The sequence below is a fragment of the Lipotes vexillifer genome, unplaced genomic scaffold, assembly GCF_000442215.2.
Source record: "Lipotes vexillifer unplaced genomic scaffold, Lipotes_vexillifer_v1.1 scaffold240, whole genome shotgun sequence".
Classification (NCBI taxonomy): domain Eukaryota; kingdom Metazoa; phylum Chordata; class Mammalia; order Artiodactyla; family Lipotidae; genus Lipotes; species Lipotes vexillifer.
In genome coordinates, this window is record NW_006797481.1 from 3,031,894 (window position 1) to 3,040,265 (window position 8,372).

Consider the following 8,372-nt stretch of genomic DNA (forward strand, 5'->3'; position numbering starts at 1 on the left):
CGATGTCGATGGCCTCTGCTGGAGTTATGCAGGCAGTGCCCCCATTCAGGGCTCCCCTCAGGCCAGAAAGGAAGGATTGTTGATGTGGGCGGTGCTTCTGTTCCAGCTCCTTTGTGTCTGATGCTTAGGGGTGATGCAGGGAAGGAGAAAGGACTTCTCCCTCCACCAGATGAGGAAGCTCCATTCGTTAGTGTCCTGATAAATGGACACTGGGTTGGTGCTTCTCTCATCGAGGCCTGTAGCGTTTGTCTGGGTTAAAAGCCCAGGGGCAGAAAGAACAGGGAAAAGAGAGGAGTCTGGCAGAGGCTCTGGCGACACATTCTGATGTGGCTTCTTAGAACGAGCAAATGTCAGCACTCAAGATGGGGAAACTGAGGCTCAGAGGGGGCCGGGGAGGGCTCACAAGCATACAGCAGAGGGAGGTGGATCAGAAATAGACTCTTTCTTGCTCCATGAGCCCTTGGGCACATAGCTCTCAGGCTCAAGCACAGTACCTGGCACACAGTGGGTGCTTAATAACTGTTTGTTGGTTGACTGAATCAATGGGAGCAACAGTGATGTGTCTGAGAAGAAATGGTTACCAGCCCTCAGCCCTTCCAAGTCAGGGCCATGTTATCTTCATCTCCCTATTCCCAGAGCCCAGAACAGGCCTGGTATGCAGTAGATGCTCAGTAAAGATGTATTAAATAAGTCAGTGTAATTGGGGGCAGTGTGGCTGGTCTTGAAACAAAGAGTCCACCCCTCCCACATTTATTAGTCATTTGGGGAAATTAAAGGGAGCCATCCTTACCAGGACTTCTGGTACAGCTGAGGGAGGTTCTGGGAGTGAGGAACATACTTCAGCACTGGGTAGGTTGTCAGCAAACTCAGTTTCAGTCCCTGTTGTGTGTTGTTGGTTGAGTCCGTTCTATTCTCTGGGCCTTGGTTTCCCCTTTGGTAAAAGGATAGGATTGGGTCAGGTGTCCCCATGGCCCCATCCAGCTCCAACATCCTGAGAAAACTTAGGGGACTCTAGTGAATCCCAGGGGCCTGGGAGCATGGGGATGGGGTGCTGGCTTCTCACCCTGATGGTCTGGGGAGGGTGGAGAGCATCCAGTCTCTTCCCAAAGACTTCCAGGCAAGAGAGTCCAGAGTGGCCTGGGTCTCAGGAATAGGAATCTGGAAGGAAAGTGGAGGTCAGGTCTTGTCTTCTGGGTAGCTCAGGACCCACACCCCAGCTGCCCACGGAAGGAGGGCCTCTGTGTGGGAGCAGGACCAAGTCATCAACTGGACCTTGATGACCCCGAGGCTACTGACATTCCCACTCTACTCGGGGCATGTTGCTGACCACATGGCAAAGTCGTCATTTCAAATGCCACTATTTTTGGTCCTACAGCAGGGGGCACACCTAGGGGAGGGGCTGGGCCCTAGAGGACATTAATGGACTGATTGGAGTCCACCGTGGCCCTTAGAAGGAATTCAGGGTTGGAATTTCAGGGTTAACCCCAAACTGCTCTGTAGGAGCTGAGGGAGGGCAGGTAGTCACAGTGGTGACCTAAAGATTTGTCCCTGGAATTGCTGAGTGACTCAGATGATCTGTCTCTTATACGTTGAACCAGGTCACATGCAATGACCCTTATATCTTCCCCAGCAATCTTAGGCTCAGTTTTTCTCCTTTAACTCATGCTTGGGCCATACTTCAACTTTTGCTATGTTGCCCCTCATCTGGACTCTCTCAATAGTATTAACTCAATAGCTGCAAAAACTGAAGTTTAATTATTGTAGTACATGCACACACAGAAATATATGTCTATATACATATATCCACAAAAGAAGAATACACAGCTCTCAGGGCACATGTGAATATCTGGAGCCACACAGCCAGTTCTTTGGAGAAGCTCAGGTTATCTTCAGTGAGGTTGCCTCTGCCGTCCATCACATTCTCTGTCTCTGTGAACAGCAAGCACGACCATTCACTGAGAAACCCAGAGTCCTCCGTCAATTACTTGCACACGTGATTCACGCAGTTGCCCACGTGGCTCTGGGATCCCTCCCAACATCTTTTTTTTTTTTTTTTTTTTTAGGTTGCCTCTGCCGTCCATCACATTCTCTGTCTCTGTGAACAGCAAGCACGACCATTCACTGAGAAACCCAGAGTCCTCCGTCAATTACTTGCACACGTGATTCACGCAGTTGCCCACGTGGCTCTGGGATCCCTCCCAACATCTTTTTTTTTTTTTTTTTTGCGGTACACGGGGCTCTCACTGTTGTGGCCTCTCCCGTTGCGGAGCACAGGCTCCAGACATGCAGGCTCAGCAGCCATGGCTCACGGGCCCAGCCGCTCCGCGGCATGCGGGATCTTCCCGGACCGGGGCACGAACCCGTGTCCCCTGCATCGGCAGGCAGACTCTCAACCACTGCGCCACCAGGGAAGCCCCCTCCCAGCATCTCTTGATCAGGGACACAGCTGCCTACTCGTGGGCCATTGGCCTCCGTCCTCTGCTTTGGCTGCATCTCTGACTGTTCCCCTCTGGTCTCTGTGGCTCAGCCATTGCAAGGCCTCCTGGTTCCCTGAATATGTCAGGCTCCTTCCTGTGTCTGCTTGGAGCTGAGTATTTCTCTAACCAAACTGGATTATTTTTACTGATTCCTCTGGATTCAGCCCAGACGTCCCTTCCTCCTCGCTGTCGTCTACATTCCCCATGTTGCTACGTAGTCTTCATTATAATCCGGTCCACGCCTGCATAGGAGTCTATCAGCTGGCATCCCCACACTTCACCATCACATATTGTTGGGCATAAAATGTGTTTCTTCTGTTTCCCCAGTATACATGATGCTGCATAGAGTTGCCTTGATCTTTGGGAGGCAGGGTCAAGTTGTAATTAGGACTGTCTCTAGGTTTGGATCCTGGCTCTGTTACTACATAAAAAGTTGTTAAGGACTTCCCTGGTGGCGCAGTGGTTAAGAATCCACCTGGCAATGCAGGGGTTACTGCCAATGTCTGGGAAGATCCCACATGCTGCGGAGCAACTAAGCCCGTGTGCCACAACTACTGAGCCTGCGCTCTAGAGCATGTGAGCCACAACTACTGAGCCGGCGCATCACAACTATTGAAGCCTGCTCACCCTAGACCCTGCATGCTGCAACTACTGAGCCTGCGTGCAGCAACTGCTGAAGCCTGTGCGCCTAGAGCCTGTGCTCCGCAACAAGAGCAGCCACTGCAATGAGAAGTCCGTGTACCGCAAGGAAGAGTAGACCCTGCTCGCCGCAACTAGAGAAAGCCCGCGCCCAGCAACGAAGACCCAACGCAGCCAAAAAAAAAAAAATGTTGTCAAACTCTGTGTCTCAATTTTATCATCTGTAAACGGGCATAAAAATAGTATCCATCTCATAGGCTTATGAAAATTAAATGAGAAAACACGTATAGAAAGTGTTTAGAATAGTGTCTGGCATTCTAGAGTAAGTGCTCACTTATTGTAACCTATTGTTTTCCTTCTTATTGTGTCTTTGAATTCAGTCCTGACAGATATATTCCCACAAGTAATATTACTGGATCAAAGGTGAGAAGGTTTTTATGGCTCTGGAAATGTTTTGACAAATTGCTTTTGAAAAGACTGTGCCTCTTTCACCCCCGTCAGCCACGCCCTAGCAACAGCTTGTTGCTTTGTCCTGTCTTCCTGCGTAGTATATGCCATAATTCAAAGTGCCGATCTTAGAAGATGAAAATCATGATGGACTCCATCTCTGGGCTTTGGGACCCTCCACCTACTCACTGCCGTTCAGCTCAATCCTCCGCTCCCAGCCTAGAGGGCTCCCTCTTGCCTTGAGTGTGCCCTGTCCTGCTTGGCACTGCATTCTTCTGTAATTGTTTGGCACCATGATGATTTATTGAGATATTAACTTACGTATTGTTCTTACCGTGATGACTATCATTCTGTCCCCATTTCAAGATGGCAGCCAAGCTTGTTCCCTCCCACTCCTGGGTTTCATGTTGCAAGGTACTGTGGGACACACAGGCAGGCTGGTGGTGAGGAGGGCAGGGGCGAGGAGATGATGTGGGGCACTAACCCGACCACTGGGGCTGCCTGTCAGGATTGAAGCTCCAGCAGTTGAAGCACTGGGAGATGGGACCAGACGGCAGGTGGTGACGTGGAGTCAGGGAGAGCTGCCTCAGGGACCTGGGAAGGCAGGGGCTTTATCTGTTTCATTCCTTGTTGGATTCTGAGTACGTAGCACTGTAGTAAGTGTTTAAAAAATACTTTTCGAGGGACTTCCCTTGTGGTGCAGTGGTTAAGGATCCTCCTGCCAATGCGGGGGACACAGGTTCGAGCCCTAGTATGGGAAGATCCCACATGCCACAGAGCAACTAAGCCCGTGCACCACAACTACTGAGCCTGCGTGCCACAAAGCTACTGAAGCCCACGCGCCGCATCGAAGAGTGGCCCCTGCTCACTGCAACTAGAGAAAGCCCATGCCCAGCAACTAAGACCCAACGCAGCCAAAAATAAATAAATAAATAAATTTAAAAAATTACTTTTCGAGTGAATGAATGGATGGATCTGTGTTGAGGGCAGGACCTCTGTGGGTGGCTATGAGCTTGAAGCCAGGGTTCTGGTCAAGGACTCTGGGTTCAGGGTGGGGCTTGCTTTGGAGGGAGTGGAGGAACTGGGCTCCAGAGTAGGGGTCAGAGTAGACACCCAAGCCTAGGAGTTCCTACAGTCATGGGAATAGGAGAGGAGGGGATGGTGGAACTTGGGTCCCAGGAGTGGTACTGGCCTGGCCCTTGGCAGGCTTGCCAGCGGTCATTCTAGGCCATGCTGGAGTCGCCCCCAGTCATGGTCATCGTATTCCAGCCTTGACCCTTGGTATGGGTGGTAGCAGCATGACCGGAGAAGGCGAAGGCCCCAAGGGCGTCAGTCAGGACCAGTAACTGTGGTGGACACGACTGTTGCCCCCACAAGCTTGGCTGTGTAAGAAGTGCCCCAACACCTCTTTAAAACCATGTACTTTGACTCTAAGCCCCTCGTCCTGCTGGGCTGGTGAGGACCTCTGACCTGATTGGGGATCCTTCCCCTGGTCTGTGGCGTGTCCAGGTCCCAGGGGTCTCGTGCTGAGCAAAGTCTCCTGCAGCCTTTACTGCTGCCCACACTTGGCCTTGGGGGTCCGGGTGCCTCAACCAGCCCCGGCCGGTCCTTGGGTGGTCCTCACCGTCACTTCCCCCAGAGGTCCTCCGGGCTGCTTTGGGGCTGCATCCAGAACCTGCAGACCTCCATCTCTCTGCCTGGCCCCGCAGGCAGCTCCCCTCCCCCAGTTTCCTGCCTGTGCTGTTCTCCCCTCTTCAGAGCCTCAGCTTATTTTTCCCACCTCCTGGATCATCTAGTGGCAGCCACTCGATGAGCTGGGCTCTCGTGGAAGCCCAGAGATTTTCTGCAAGCAACCTTTATTGCAGGCTCTGGGTACATGGGCAGCCTTTGAGCCAAGGTGGGTCCTCGGGCCCTGGCTACCTTCTTATGGGGGCGGGTGGGGACAGGTAAGAAAAATACAGCAAGAACAAAATGCAGATTAAGATCTCAGCAAATTACCTTGTCATCCCAGCATCGGCCATTCTGGACATATGTACGAGTTTCAGAAATTTGTGCCAGTTGATGGATAATTCAGCGCCCCCCGCCCCCCCAAAAATCTCCTGACTTTATAGAAAAAGGGAGCCTTCTGTGTGTTTTTTTGGTTTGTTTTGGTGAGCAGAAGACTTGAGAGAGTCTGAAGCACTGTTTACGGAGGCTGAATTCAGCTTGTGCTGCCCCGAACTGTCCTGGAGACTGAGGGTTGGTTAAAAGGTTTATAATTAAGTTAATATTGCATTGTCATTTCAGGTTCCCAAACTGGGAGATCTTTAACCCCTCTCCCCTCAAAAAACCCCTCAAATCCACCACTAAATTACAGTCAGCACTGATTTAAAAGAACAGCCTGAAATCATTCATCAGGCAACAGGCCCAACAAATCTGAGCTGTTTATCCCTAAGTCATTTAATAGCTAATTACATGCTGCATAATGTAAAAATGCAGCAGGGCTCCATTAAGAATAAGTCCATTGTTGGGAGGCACCTTAACAGAAATTCAAGTTTGGCATTCCCCCACTTTCAGTGACTGTGGACGGAGGCTTTTGGCAAGTGAGAGACCCGGAAATAGAATCACTGTTTTTATAACAATCCTGTTACCTTTAATGACCATTTTCTCCCCTTAAGTGCAGCAAAGTATGGAAATATTGCCGTGCTCTTCAGTGCAGTTTTCCTACTGTGATTTTTTTTCTTTTTTTTTGTTAAAAGCCCCAAGAGAGTGGTGCATTTCTCTACCTGCTTATTTGCTACTGTCAAAAGAGAGCAAAATTCATGAAAAAACTCAACTGTCAATCCCCAACAAGTATGCAGTTATTTCAGGCTGGTGTTTTAAGCAAAAATGGTTTTCATGGCAGAAACTTGCTTCTGTTTTCTGAACAGGGGATTCGGGCCGGGGAGTATGTTTTTGCTTCCAGGTGTTTCACTTTCTCTGGGCATCTGCCAGCAACACCCGTTCTAACACACAGAGGTGAATTTCCACTCGCAGGGCCCCGACATTAGGCTGAATTAAATGGCAGTTTTGGTGCCCTTCTGGGCATCGCTTGGTGGGGTGGGAGCCCCAAGTAATTCCTGTTCCTGCCTCCCAAAGCCCATCATTCCAGGTTGTCACACTGGGGGCTGGGCAGCAGATGACAGAAGGACTTGGAAGGGAGGACAAAATAGATGCTCCTGTCCCCACCGTGATACAAGGAAGAAAGATATAAAGGGAAGTAAGTGGTAATGTTCCTGAAAGATAAACGATTGACTGCCTGTCACCAATAATTGATGGCAGAGATCCTGGAGAATGTGGCCATGATAAAAAATACATATGAAAGTGTACACATGCCATTTTCTCCTGACGTATCGTTGCTTTCCTCTTTGCAAGAATCTTCGCAGGATCCAATTGGAAGCACTATTTGCTGAAAGGCAATATTCTCCTCTCCAGGCTTGTGAAAGCAGAGCTCCCTGTCTCCCAGGGAGCCTTCGTTTGACTTTCATCTTGATATTGAATTTAAGCGTCGTATTTTATGATAAATGCATGCAGCCCCTGGCCCACCTGGTAATAACTACTGCCCCATACAGTGGAAGTTTCATTCACCAGAAGGGCTAGGAGCAGACTCGTCTGATTATGTGAACTACAGTATTAATTAACTAAAATCTTTCTCTGGCTTGAACAGTCCTTGGTGGGAGTCTTCCTAAAGTGCATTTGCTTGCTTTGCTGTCTTGCTCTGTGTTAAGAACACCATCGTGAACAGAATTGAATTCCTGGGGGAAGAGGGCTTCCTGTGGTTCTGCATGGCTTAGAGGGCAATGGTAAGACCAGCAGGTGGGAGCCAACATCAGTGCCCTGGGGGGCAGGCAAACTTCCTACCCCAGAGAGCTCTCTGAGAATAGAAATATTGGGCTGCCTTAGGAGGTAGGTAATGAGTCCCCGATTACTGGGGGAAGCTCTTGGAAGGGCTACTCACCAATGGCATCACTGAATCACGCAACGTTTAAATTTGGTGACACCATGACCCACCCATAGCCCGTCATCCTCACCTGAGGGCATTTTTGTGGCATTGAAATCATTTTGCTTTGCCCATTATGCTTTTGCTGGAAATGCTGGGGAATTCATGCCCCCTACCCCTGTGGCCCTCATCCAGTGACTGGTGGGTATAAATATCCCGGCTCCCTCACCCTTCTAACTCTGGGGTTTGTGTCTATACTGGCTCCCAGAATTTCCCCAGGGGGATAATGTCTCAGTCACCTGCAGTGGCAGCCGTCTTGATAAAGCATTTATGGGTTAGGATTAGAGTTAGGGTTAGGGATACCTTCCCTTCTCGGCCTCACATCCCTCCTCTTGTACTCATCTGTCCTTTACTCCCCAAAACACTATACATCCTTATCACAAGGTCTGCGCCTGGGGGAGCCCTGAGGAAAAGATAACGACTATCTTTTCCAGACAACGTAAGGGCCCATGGCCTGACAGTGGGGCATCTTTGAAATTGGGTCTGCTGAACATGGTCCAGAACAAACGAACAGGGCTTTCTCAGCCCTGATGAGAAGAGAAGTAATTCTCTGATGTCCCATGCCTGCTGTCCTCACACCCTTTGCCTTTGCAGCAGGGCCCTCACGGCCCGCCATCTGCCCTGCTACCCGCTGCCATCCCGCCTGTGTTCCAGGAGACTGTGCTCTGGCTTTGTTTTCTCAGAACCCGTCTCCACCGTGTACCCCCATTGCTTCAGAAATGAGGAACCCACACTTGGCACCACAGTCCTTCCGGGTGCTCTGGGCCCACTTCCTGCTCCTGGGCATTCCT

At 50.3% G+C, this 8,372-nt stretch overlaps 1 pseudogene; it reads left to right on the plus strand.

Annotated features, from left to right (window-relative positions):
• Positions 1-4,861: 4,861 nt before the first annotated feature.
• The window catches only part of LOC103089508 (essential MCU regulator, mitochondrial pseudogene), a 23,609-nt pseudogene continuing 20,098 nt past the window's right edge, over positions 4,862-8,372 (plus strand).